The 12,485-nt window shown below is 42.6% G+C and overlaps 1 protein-coding gene across 2 annotated transcripts in view; it reads left to right on the top strand.

The window, feature by feature from the left end:
- The first annotated feature begins 3,185 nt into the window (after positions 1–3,185).
- HTR1F (5-hydroxytryptamine receptor 1F) overlaps positions 3,186–12,485 on the top strand; it is a 105,567-nt gene continuing 96,267 nt past the window's right edge. For both annotated transcript variants that reach the window (XM_038135674.1, XM_038135681.1), the window contains exon 1: positions 3,186–3,422. The gene's annotated coding sequence lies outside the window, so the exon portion shown is untranslated. The remainder of the gene's footprint in view (positions 3,423–12,485) is intronic.

The following is a 12,485-nucleotide window of genomic DNA, read 5'->3' as shown; positions in this document are numbered from 1 at the left end:
CCAATCTGATTAACTTCCAGACCTGCAGTTACAACCCAAGAAGAGAGGAAAGAGGTCTGCAAGCAAACTTCAGCTACCTGATCCTTGTCAGTGAATGAGAAAGGATGAAGAAGCAGGATACAACTAAAGCTTCTTAACATTCCTGGAAAGAAACATCCCAGAAAGGAAAAAAGCATGCAAAGGGATGCCATACAGGAAATACAAATTATCCACCTGATTTATTGCACAAGGGGAATTTAAATGTGATGGAAACTCCCAAAAGTTTCAGATGTATCAAGTCTACACTGTCAAGAAAGGAGGAGAGTTTACAAATTATGGTGGCTAACACAGAAGCTCTAGTCCTTCTTTCACTACATAACCATGTAAGGCAGAGTTTGAGAAAGAGGAAAGTAACACAGACTTCACAGCTGGATTCTGGAATTTCAAACAAGGTGTTAAACTGAGGGTTTCCCGCCCTGCTCTTCTCCAACACCAGCTTTACACAACAGCTCAGAGACCAGCCATCATACAATTTTTAAATTTTCTTGTTATTTATCACTCAAACAATCCACTATTACAATTTTAGTGTCATTGTGTCTTAGAGCCTGAGTCCAGGATCAAGACTTTGTTGCAGCAGGTGTCATGCAAACTCAGGGCAAAAAGACTGCCTCATAAAATTGAGATTTAAGTACAGAGGATGCATGGACATTCTTTCCCAAATAAACCCTGCATGCAGATGTTTCCAGTTCAATTACCCATTTCTGTTTTTATTTTCTTTTTAATTTCATGCAGGGGATTAAATAACTTTATCCAAACAAACACAAACATCACTTGAGCTAAGTAAAACTTTCCCACCACTTCCTGACTTTCCATTTGAAACTTTTTTTTTAAAGAAGTTTAAAATAACAAAGAAATACTTTTCCATAAGCCCCATGGCTATGTGTGCAGTAGAGTGCCTTGCTGGAGCGACAGAACAGATACCAAAAGCAGAAATGTCTTCAAAAACCACCTGTAGATACTCTTTAAAAAAAGATCTCTCAAGGTGGTTAGATACAAAGGTACAGGCAGTGTTTCAAATCTGCATTGCCTAAGCCTCAGGCAGATGAGAGGGTGTTCCAGGACAAGGATCTCCCTCTATTTGCCCAGGTCTCGTGTTCTTTTCCTAAGTACCCACTGCCAGCCCTCCTCAGGGAGAAAACAACAGACTCAGAAAGAATTTCTGCCTGACCCAGCATGACCATTCCTGTGTAAAAGACAATGACAAAAAAAATTGGCTCAGAAAAATAAGCTTTAAATTGCTACCTGATATGATCAAAACAGAAGAGCCCCTTGCTACCATCAAATCCATTTCTGCAAGGCACAGCAGCTGAACAAGATGTCACTACATTGAGCAGGGCACAATCTAAGGATGAGCCACAGTTTGAAACCAAAACAGCACATAAAATAACAACAAGCAAACTCTTAGCAAACACCGCAGGAAGCAAGAGGTCCTAAGGAGCTATTTGAAGGAGATGGAGAGACTACTTGCTCTCACTGTGACATCCAATGCCCTTGCATACTGTTTTGGGAATTACTAGAGAGTTTCTCCCACCATCAATGTCACTCAGGCAGTTTTCCCTAGGAGAAATGTATTTTAAAGGTTTACAGACACTGCAAAAAAATAATATACTAAATTGTCAGTTCTAGAGAGGCACTTTCACATTCCTGCTGGACTGAGTGTAATGGCATCAATCTAACAGCAAATGCAGACTACAGCACAGAGATTAATCATAAACAGTTGACTCTTACTGGTCAGGACCAATGGACAGAGCAGGAATGTTTTGCTATAATTTCTGCCATTTCTAAGGTCACTTGTGGTATAATACATTAATTCAAACAGTAGCCAGTGATGCATGCAGCTGAGGGAGGAGATTGTAGTCACTAGTGCCAAAACCTGCAAAAGGAAAAACTGTGTTCAGCTCATATAAAACTGGAACTTAAAAAGCCTGCAGAAGACAGGTCCTAAGCAGCAAGTTCAGCACCTGGCAGGCACCAAATGACCCGGGGAAACTGCATCTAAGTAGACTGATGAAGTTACAACATGGCTGTGTGATGCAGGTAGTTTATAGAACTTCTGTCTTTAAAGGCTTTGCTTTTCTTAATAAACAACACTAAAAATTTCCTTCTAGTACTTTCAACTCTTTTAAGCTTTTGTGGAATAAATATTTGCAATGGAATGTAGAGGCTGGTTTCACTGAAACACATTTTGGGTTTGCTTCAGAAACAAAAACTCTTATAAATAGAGGTCCAAGCAAACAATAAACATCCTGAGCTAAAGGAAAGGGCACTGAGTGGCACTCTGGATTACTCGGCACCAGGGTAAAACGTGCACCATGGAAGTGAGCTGCGAACAACATGCAAAGGGGAGCTCAAAGCACTGCCTGCAAACAGGTTGTGTGTGTGGCACTCAGCCCTCTCCGATGAAGGGCTGGAAACAGCCACTGAGAGGTGCTGAGTCTGAGTCTCAGCGCTGAGTGCCGAGCAGAGGGGGAGAGAAGGCACCGAGTGGGTGTGCGAGCGCTGGTGGGTGCTGAAGAGCTGGGGCTCAGCCCAGGGACAGCAGGTCACAACTCCCAGCCGTGTCTGAGCTCCTCGGCAAGCTGTCACCCACTCCAGCTTCTGCTGGTCCAAGTACACAACTCTGACAGCCCCGTTGTTTCTCTGCAGAAGAGCTGAACACATGCTTGTCCACCTCTGCACCACCTCACACTCACCCTGGCACCCCTTCCTGGCAGCCCAGCCGTAACATCTCGGAGCGGATGAACAGCCTCACCCCTGAGGAGCACGCACTTGCGATCCCAAATCCCACACAAGTCGGGCGCTTGAAACAGACCTCCCCCTTCATCCCCGCTCCAAGCAGCACCCTTTCCACCCAATTTAGGATACACTAGGGCCCCCCCACTCCGGACGACTCGTGTGGCCCCTCCCAACCCTGGAGCCGCGGAGGCGGCACCGGCGCACGGTCCGCGGTCAGCATCGCACCGGGAATGCAGGTGGGCGCATCCCGGGAGCCGCGGGAGGAGCACGCCGGGCATCCCGCCCGGCATCCCGCCGGCTCGGCCCCGGCACCGCCCGCCCCCCCTCCCTCGGCTCCCGCAAGTTGCGGGCAGCGCGGAGCCGCCGCGGCCGCAGCGCCGGGCAGGGAGCGCTCGGGGCGGCGCCGGAGCTTTCCCCGCCGGCGGCCGCTTCCCCGCCCCTCTCCGCCTTCTCTCGTTTCATTTTTGGCGGGGGCAGCGCCGTCTGCGGAGGGAAACGCTTCGCTCTCCGCGCTCCGGGACCGGCGGCTGCCGCGGTGCGGATGCGTATGGACGAATCCTCGTGAAAACAGCTCCTGACGTTTCCCCCCCCCCGCCCCAAAAAAACCCCCAAACCCAAACAAACCACCCATTTGGATAATTAAAACGGTAAATCTAGCTAACTTTTCATTATCTTGCTTGCTGTGTGCTTATATGTGTAGATATTTGTTATTTATCTGGCTTCATTTCGTCATCCTTTGGTTTCTGTTAATTATCTGATCTTGTGCTGCCGGAGAACTTGAAATATAGGGGTTCAGAACAGAGGAGGACTCTGTTTCTGCTTTTTCCTAAAGTTGGACTGAGGAATGAAAATGCTCCTAGTTCATACCAGCCTTGTGAATATGTTTACTTGCTTTACCAACCTGAACACAGATGAGATTTCCTGTGGCAGCATCCTCTTGAGTCTGCTTTTCCTTTAATTTTTGCCGATAATATAGCAAAGATGCGTGTATGCTACACACATGCAGTCCTGTAGGCTGATAGATTTTGTATGCTGGCATTCACAACCGAGATTCCAACTAGGCTTTGAATGGCTTTAGTTTATGATGTTAACAAGTGAACTGTCTTCTGTTTTTATCCTAATTCAACTTGTGGATTCTGCCAGGAGATCATCTGAACCGAATCAAGCCGTGTTTCTTAGCCCTTTAATTATTTCGTTGCCTTTTCAGAGATAGAAGCACGCTCTCGTTTGTACAGGTCACACAATTTGTACAGCTTCATAATCCAGAGGGCTTTTGTTTGAGAGGATATTCATTTTATACAGTCCCTGTGTTGGTTGGATGCTTTATGAGATTGGGCAAGCCCAGGCTTTCTGCACATTATGAAAACCAACTTTAGGAAATTAAATGTCTTTGTTAGGTATTATAAATCCACAGGTACTTATGCTTGCTAGTATAAGCTATTCTTCTTTTTGGACTATTAATCCAACAGATATTTACCTGACGAAAATTTAAATTGAGAGGTTAGTTTAAAAAAAATCAATGTATACATGGAGAAAAGACTGTCTTACTCTCATCAAACAAGAGAAAATGAGAGCATCAGTTGCATAGCTGATAAAAATTACTGACCTGAACTTTGTTGTAAAATATGGGCTAAACTTCCAAGTCTGACTTGGGAAAAACTTCGCTCAGGGTAGACTCTGTTGCTCTTCATTGATTTTGTTTCTTTCCTTTCTGAGAAGTCAATCACATATTAATCTGCCTATGCACACATGCATGAGCATATTCACCTGCACAGGCACATACCTGATACTGTCCAAGTGCAGGACTTGTGAGTTGAGGTTTTGAGCCACAGAGGACTACAAACAATGCAGGGGAAAGGAAAAAGGAAGGAGGGATTTAGAATATTTGCTGTTGGGCATGTATTTTGGGGACCTTGTCTTGGAAATGAGTCTCAGTAGTCAAAGAAGAGAGGCAGGACCTCATATGCACTTGGCACAGCTTCTGCTCTGAACTGCTGCCTGCTGTGATTACATCTGTATTTAAATTAATCTTTGAAAAACTTGTGTTCATCCATCATTTATCTTGTTAGTGTTAAAAATGGGATAAACATGCATTTGCTGGTTAATTTGGTCTGCTAAATTCTAAGATCTGTTGACTCAAGAGACAAGTACTTTGCTTAGGGGCTGAAAAAATTATTTTTGTTTATGGTCATACAAACTGCTGTGTGCTGACACTGCACGCTTCACTTCTTGCAGTGTTGCATGAAACAGGAATATGGAATTAGGAGTCATCTTTTCTCCTGCACACAGGACTTCAAGGGGTTAAGTGACTGGTCAGCAGCACTGCTCAGAGCATTAGTAACTCCAAGGATTATTACTTTCTGAATGCTTGGAAAGGTACAGGTTGTTTTAAGGTACTGTAAGTAAACTGCTCTTGGTACCCCAGCCTCTTCATAATTACCATTCACACCTTCTCTCTTTGGTGGAATTCCTGCAAAGTTCAGATTTCCACCAATCCTGTCATAAATAGCTGGGAGTTTCTTCTTTTTGATTGTGGAGACTGAGGCACCTGGAATGTTAAAGGAGAGAAAAAGGAAATCAGCTCCAAGCCATTGAAAAAAGTTAATACAATATCTAAAATAGGATTTCTGACTTACTTAAAAGCCTGGTTTTTTGAAAGGAAATTAATCGAGCCTTTGTTGGTTTGGAGTTTTATTGTAATTATTATTATTATTCCCAGAAGTTTTGAACTCTACAGCTCTCACTGCCGTAGTGAAACCTGCATATAAGCAAGTTTCCTTGCATGCTTCCTCCTCCTTCCTTTCCTGAGAGCTCCAAATTGCCTGTTTCTTTACCCAGGCAGCACATGAAAGGGCTGACAGAATTCAGTCAGGCAGGAGGCACCCACTGCATGCAGAATCTGACTCCTCAGTACTGAAATTCCTCTTGAGCTGGGGTTACAGGACATCTCTCAGGTGCTCATGTCATTTTGTGCTAATTCCACATGTGAGGGTGACATACCACTATTCTAGTGTTTGAGAGAGCATAAGTGATTAAAATTCTGATATTTTTAATGACTTACTGATGCACATCTGTTAAAAGCGACAAGTGAATTTATTTGATCTGAAAGAGTAACACCTTTTTGCCCCAATTTTCTCTGAGGTATTTACTGGAAAAAAAAGCCTTATATGCTGCCTGATTCAATGTTTAGCCCTACTATTAACCCCTCACCCAGAAAGGGGGCAAAAGAAGGCACAGCTTCAAAATACATGAAAAACTGACTTTAAGATAGCTTTAGCACTTGAAATCAGTTTTTATACCTTTGTCTTTAAATGACTAATCTCTATCTGTGGGTGTCCATTTAACCTGTGATATAACTTTAGAAACTGCTGGAGGCAATTTGTACTATAGGATCTGAAGTGATTAACATTGGGTACACATATACATAAAGCATTTCAATATTTGATGGGTTGCATCTCTTGGCTTTGGATGCCTTTCTCTTTTTTTTTTTTTAATGTCACATTCTCATCTGCAGGGTAATTTATAAGCGCAAGCAAAGGTCACAGACTCCCTAATTCAAGCTTCAACTGTTATGGCATTTTTATACAAATGCTCATTTTCTTTGTCATACCATTTAGCAAAAGGATCAATGTGCTCCATTATCCTGCAACTACTGCGTGAAAAAAGTGGTTCTATCAAAAATGTGTCCCCGGTTGTATTTTTTTTTTTTTTGCAAACTAATTATATATGTCAGACATAATATTGCCCTCTGCTATTACGTTATGTTTCCAAATGTAATAAAGTTGGGGAAGTTTCAATGCATGAAAAAAACAAAATATTTTTTCCATGGGCATTTAATGTCCATGGCTGGAGATTTGCTCCTGGCAGAGGAACAAGTCCTTCTGCCTATATAATTCACATTTTAATTAAAACCAGGGCACATTTTAGAAAATATTGGGAATGTATATTATATATATTGAATTTAAAGTGTTATTTTCTTGATGATTCATGTTATAAATTAATGCTGGAGTAAGAGAATGGAATTGGAGGTCATTTCCTCCACATTCTCTTTAGGTCCTTAGTTCTGCAGTTACTGGAGGAAGAAAAGCACATGGGAGTACAGTGAAATATGCAGACCAAGACATCCTAAGAATTGACTAAACACTTATGAGTTTGCCTTGCCTGCAGTAGGAGTGTGTCACATGGTAATTTGGGAAGCTTGCTTGGAAATGGAAGAGTTATGAAACTGGGTTTACCTCCTACAGGTGCACATCCCTGTGTGTGCATTTGCAGGTTTGCCATAGGGGAGAGGTCAAAAGCCCAAAATTAACAGCAGGATGGCTAATTTTAAACAGCCTTGCTCTGCCATGAAGCATCAGCACTACAAAAAGTCCAACCTAAGGACTCCCATACCACTGGCTCCTCTGCAGAATGGGAGGATTGGAAAAGCTCTATCAGTATACGAGAAAAGTAGCCTTGTTGACTATGTTTAAGTATTATTTTTTCTTGTCAAAATGCAAGATGAGCTTTGAAAATTTTGCATGGCAAGCACCCCCAAATTTAATACAAGTCTTACCAAAGTTAAAAAATGGATCCTAAGTTGTGGGGTTTTTTTTCTTATTTGTTCCTAGAATCTTGTGCCTAATTAAATTCATTTTGTAAGAAACCATTACTCCACTATGTTAAATGGCCCTGTTACATTTTCAGGCTTTGACTGAACTGGTTTTGTGTTGATTGTGGAAAATAGAATAGTTTGATGGTGAAAACATCCAAAAAGAATCAGCCAGTCAGCTGGCTCATGCACAAACACAGCAGTTATTCCCTAAGCGTCTAACTGTTAAAAAGTCATTCTCTGCCACAGGGAATACTGGATTGCAGAGTGACAATCCTGCTACTGAGCTGTCTGTGAGGTGCAAAGAGGGGCCAAGGTGATGTAGCTGCCTACTTGCATAAATAAGTAGGTGTCTGTGCTTGCATATGTACACAAATACACAGAACAGTTCCATGGAGGCCAATACAAAACCCATGTGAATGAACAAAAAAAGTTGTGGTGAAATGTGAAGCAACATTGGGACGATGACCTGCTGGAGAAATAGGAAAGGAAAGCAGAAATGAAAACTAGGAATCAGAGAAATGTCTGATCCAGTATGTAGATTTTTGACATGGGTGAGAAGGATTGGAACTGGCTAGCCAGAAATGCTTATGCAGTAATGAGAGGGGATTATATTTTGATGGAATTCTGCCAAAGGGTACTCTGTACCCATTGAAGTGTGGTTTCATTTGGCAGCTTCTCCTGACTTGAGGAGAACTTCCAAACTCTGCTGCTGTAACTCACAGTCAAAAATATGACGATGTTAGAACACTTTGACCTTCAAAATAGAATTTGAGAGTATTAAATTACTGTACCTGTAACATAGTCGTGTCTGCAATAACCATTACAGGCAAAACAACAAGAGTCAGCATCCCCTTCCCCCTTTTTCACAGCAGTGGAAATAAAAGTTCATTTTAGTCAAGTTATATTCCTTTCCCTTTCTTCCTAGAACTGTCTGTAGTTGGTTCCTGCAGCAGCTGAGTGAGTAGAGCAGGACAGTTGGCTTGGGTCTTCTCATGGACTGGAATGCCAAATGTTCCTTCTTATTGTTCCCTCCCTCTGACAGGGGACACGCTGTTCAGTGAATCACTCTTATGGCCAGCAGCAGAGCATGACTTCAGCATCACCTTGCATCTTCTGTCCTCCCAGTCCTGCTGTTTTTCTTGCCTCACAGCAATTAGGTGTCAGGCAGCCCATCCGTCCTCATCCTCGGCTGTTAGAGTTTCCTGGGTTTTGACTTGCTGGAGTGCTGCTGATTGCACTCACGTGGAAGCACTGCCCTGCCTGGAAAACTTCCTGTGTGGGCAGCAATAATCCTTTGGGCTGTTGTGTCTGCCTGAATCCAGAAGCCACTGTGCATGACACTTACTGGAGGGTGGCTGTAATACATCAAAACAAGCATTTTCCAGTTTTAAGTGCAGATGATTTATTTGTATTATAACCACATTAGCTAGTCTCTAGATGGCCATAATTTGGGCTATAATTGGATCTTTCACTGTATAAGAGTGATCCTTCCTCTAGGAGGAAAGAAACACATTCTTTTTTTTTTTTTTACCTAACTCTGTTGATTTAATAGCATTAAACCCATCCAGTTTATTTGTATTAAGCCTAAGACTATCTCTAAATTTAATAGGGGGGGTGGGATGAAGTAGCTATCTATACTCATTTTCTTATGTTTAGCTTTGTGCTAGATTATAAAAAACAAGCTGGCTTGGAGAAACCACTGCAGTAGGCAGTGGTGGAGCCCACGGAGTACAAGTTTGTCACGTCACTGCGATGACTGTGGCTCACTGAGTCACTGACAAGAAGGGGGTGCTCTGAAACCAGCAGAGACAACTGAAACAGGGAGGTCTGTGATCAAAATATCATCCTTGGGAGAGATTATAGGCCATGGCTTATTGGTAACTCGACCACTTAAGGATGTAGGCTAACTTGGACCTCATCAGTATTACTTAGAGATGCAGCCCAGTCAGTTATCAGAGTCTCTTCCTCGAATTTGTGTTATAATAAATCCTGGTAAATACAGCACAAGCTTTTAACAGTGCCACAGCCACAAAGCAATAAGTGCGTGTTGGGTGAAAATACTAGGAGTATGTACCATTGTCTGGAAAGCTTTAATCAAAAATAGCTCATTATAATAACTATTGTCAAGTTATAAACCTTACACCACTTGTGATTGTTCAGGAGACTCTCCTGGGTACCCTGAAGTGTTTTAATTAATAGTTTAATAAAAATTAGTGTTTAATTATTCATTAACTGTTGAGCTGAGGGAATGACCTGTAAAGTTGGTAAGTGCGCAGGTGATGAAAGGTTGGGGAGGAACACAAATGGATGGAACAACTGAGTTAGAATTAAAAACTGTCTTTAAAAATGCAGCTGAATAGAACCAGTATCAGGGATGCTCTTGGGCAGGAACAATCAGGGGTGCAAATTTAACAGGGGAAATGACAGGCTGGGCAGAGCTGACACCCCTGCAATATCACAGAGCTGATTCATGTCCTGATGATGTCACTGGTGAATCCTTTTAGAAGAACAGCTACATGGCTATCCACATCCTGAACCTGGGCACTTGGAGAACAGGGAGAGCAGGGCTGCTCTGCAAGGGACACATGGGCTGGGAGCCCAAGTGACCCCAGCACAGGCACTCCTCACAGAGGGGACACTGCCAAGCACAGGCGAGCAGAGCCAGGTGCCCATAATGGGGCCAGTGACAACCCCAGATCAGTGAGGGAAGGAACCAGGGGCCACCCAAGGGAGCAGCCAGGAGCAAAAAAATGACAGACATTATTTAGTGACACAGAAAAAAAAATTCAAATGTACGAGAGAAAACAAGCAAATAATATAATTATCCTCTCAAGAAAAGAGGAAAGTCAAACTTTAGAAGTCTAATAGCATTTTGGTCTCTGTAAAAGATGCATTTAAGGCTGTTGATTTCTTTCCTAGGGAAATGACTTCCATTCTGTCCCAACACTTGTATCTACATAAACAATCTTCTGTATTGGACTTGCCCAACATAATGGCATCATTACCATCTCTTCCACACAAAGAATTTTTACATTAGGGTCATAAATCAAGCTCCTTCTCACTCTGCCTTATACTGAGGGCTTTTAATTTTTTTCTTCCATTCTAGTCTTACTCTTCTCAAAGACTGTACTGCAGGTCTCGTTATGAAATTACCTGAAGACTGACAGTTGCCAGTGGCAAAAAGGGCCCCTGCTGTTTTGTAAAAGGCAAAATGTGTTTCTTTTCATCTAGACCAAAGCCTTGTGTGATGATAGGGGTTTGCGTTTTTTTTTAATTAATATTTTAGGATGTTTACATCTAGAATAAACAACCATTTACTATTAATAATAGGGATCTGTGTCTACACTGTCACTTCTCTGATTTGCTGTTAAGTCCCTATCTCCTGATCATCAAAGCTGCATCAGTTTGAGTTTGGACCCTGTTATGCAGAAAACCAATCAATTCCTTTCAAGACAAAAGCCAGATGTGGATTTAGAGGTGGTTTGTTGAGGAGACCATTTCAAATAAGCACAATAGCCAAGACCATATCCAGAGTGGGATCTTTCTGTGCACAGTGTTTTCCAGCGCACTTCCAGCAGATCTGCTCTCAAGGGCTTGCAAACCTTCACGCCATGTCCAAGGATGTGCAATTTGTCCCCCTTTTCATACTAGGCTATCAAACTGCCAATCCACTGATTGAGCCCTCCTGTCAATTTAGGCCTTTTGAACCATAAAATCTCTATAAAGAACAGTGATGATGTCTTTCAGCCATATGGCCCTGTGTTACAGGCCACACAGTGTGGGCACAGCTGTTTGTTCACACTGCTCTAGATGGAATTAACAGGAATATTGTGGGCACCAGCCCCACTTCAGCTAGGGAGCAGGGAACTCTCAGCAAGAGAGACATCTTTTTCTGTTTGTTTCAGAGATTTGTGATTCAGGATTAAGTTTTTTGTTTGCATTTCAGATTTTGTCAGTGGTATAGAGGCGCCCTAAGATTTCTCCTTGGGAAAAGCAGATCAGGCTCTCCTCAGCCCAGAGCAAGGCAGTTACCACTGGACAGATGACAAAATGAAACAGCAAGATGAGCAGGATGCATCCATTAGTTTTTCGCACAAAAGTCAGTGGTGCTTTGAGCTCTATGTGAAGACAAATCTGACCTACAAAAACCTGTATTTGGATCCAGCTGCCAAAGTAAGACAGGTAAAGACAGCATTAAGTGTGGAGCCCGCTCGTGACTGTCTGTAGTGGCAGCCAGCACCTGTAAATGTGGGACCATCCAGATCCCCTCATAACAACAAAGAATGGGAGCTTTACAAATGCTGTCACTTTTCCAGAACACAGTTTGCTCTTTGGTGAGGCAGTTACACAGCCCCTTGTGACCACCAGCCTGGGCTGTGTGTGTATATGGTATTGGGACACAATGTGCTGTTCACACTGGAATTCCAAATCCACGGTAGTCGCCCAAAAGCCAGGAGTGTCATCTGCACTTAGATATGTGATCTTTAATCAGCAGCAACAGCACTGGGTGTATATCTTGTTTTTAAGATGACCTATGAAGCTGTCAGCTGTAGCTGCTTGACCTATAACAGATAATGCCATCAGGAGGAACAAGCACTAAGATGAAAAATAGCTTTCCTTGCTTGGCCTAACATTCATCTGACACTCCTAAAGGCTGGGCAGCACAACTGCACACAGAGTGCAAGTTCACTATGAAGGTGCACCTTAATCACCTCTTTCTAGTGGGCTTATGTTTCTTCTCTCACTTCTCAGGTAACAAGTCAAGTCTGCTGCTCATTAGTCCTATCCTTGATCTTGTGCTGAAATTATTTATTGGCTCCCCTGGTAGTTTGTTAGACTAATGGCACTCATTTCTTGCTATATACAGCTACACGTAAGAAATAAGCAAACCAGATTTTGTCATTTCAGTCATTGCAATCTACAAAACCTCCCAAACAGAACAAAGAAAAGGGGTGCTTAGACGCACTGAAACTTCATCTGGCTTTTAGTATTAACAAGCTAAATTCAAAAAAGGTACCAGAAAAGTGTGAAAAGTATTATTTAGGAAAACTAGGCATTAGATTTCCAGTGAGATTCTTTGGGGTTTTTTAGACATTATCCTTCAGAAGCAGCTGCT

Source organism: Motacilla alba, chromosome 1 (genome assembly GCF_015832195.1).
Source record: "Motacilla alba alba isolate MOTALB_02 chromosome 1, Motacilla_alba_V1.0_pri, whole genome shotgun sequence".
Taxonomy (NCBI): Eukaryota; Metazoa; Chordata; class Aves; order Passeriformes; family Motacillidae; genus Motacilla; species Motacilla alba.
Note: the sequence above shows the minus strand (reverse complement) of the source record. Positions and strands in the feature narration are given on the sequence as shown.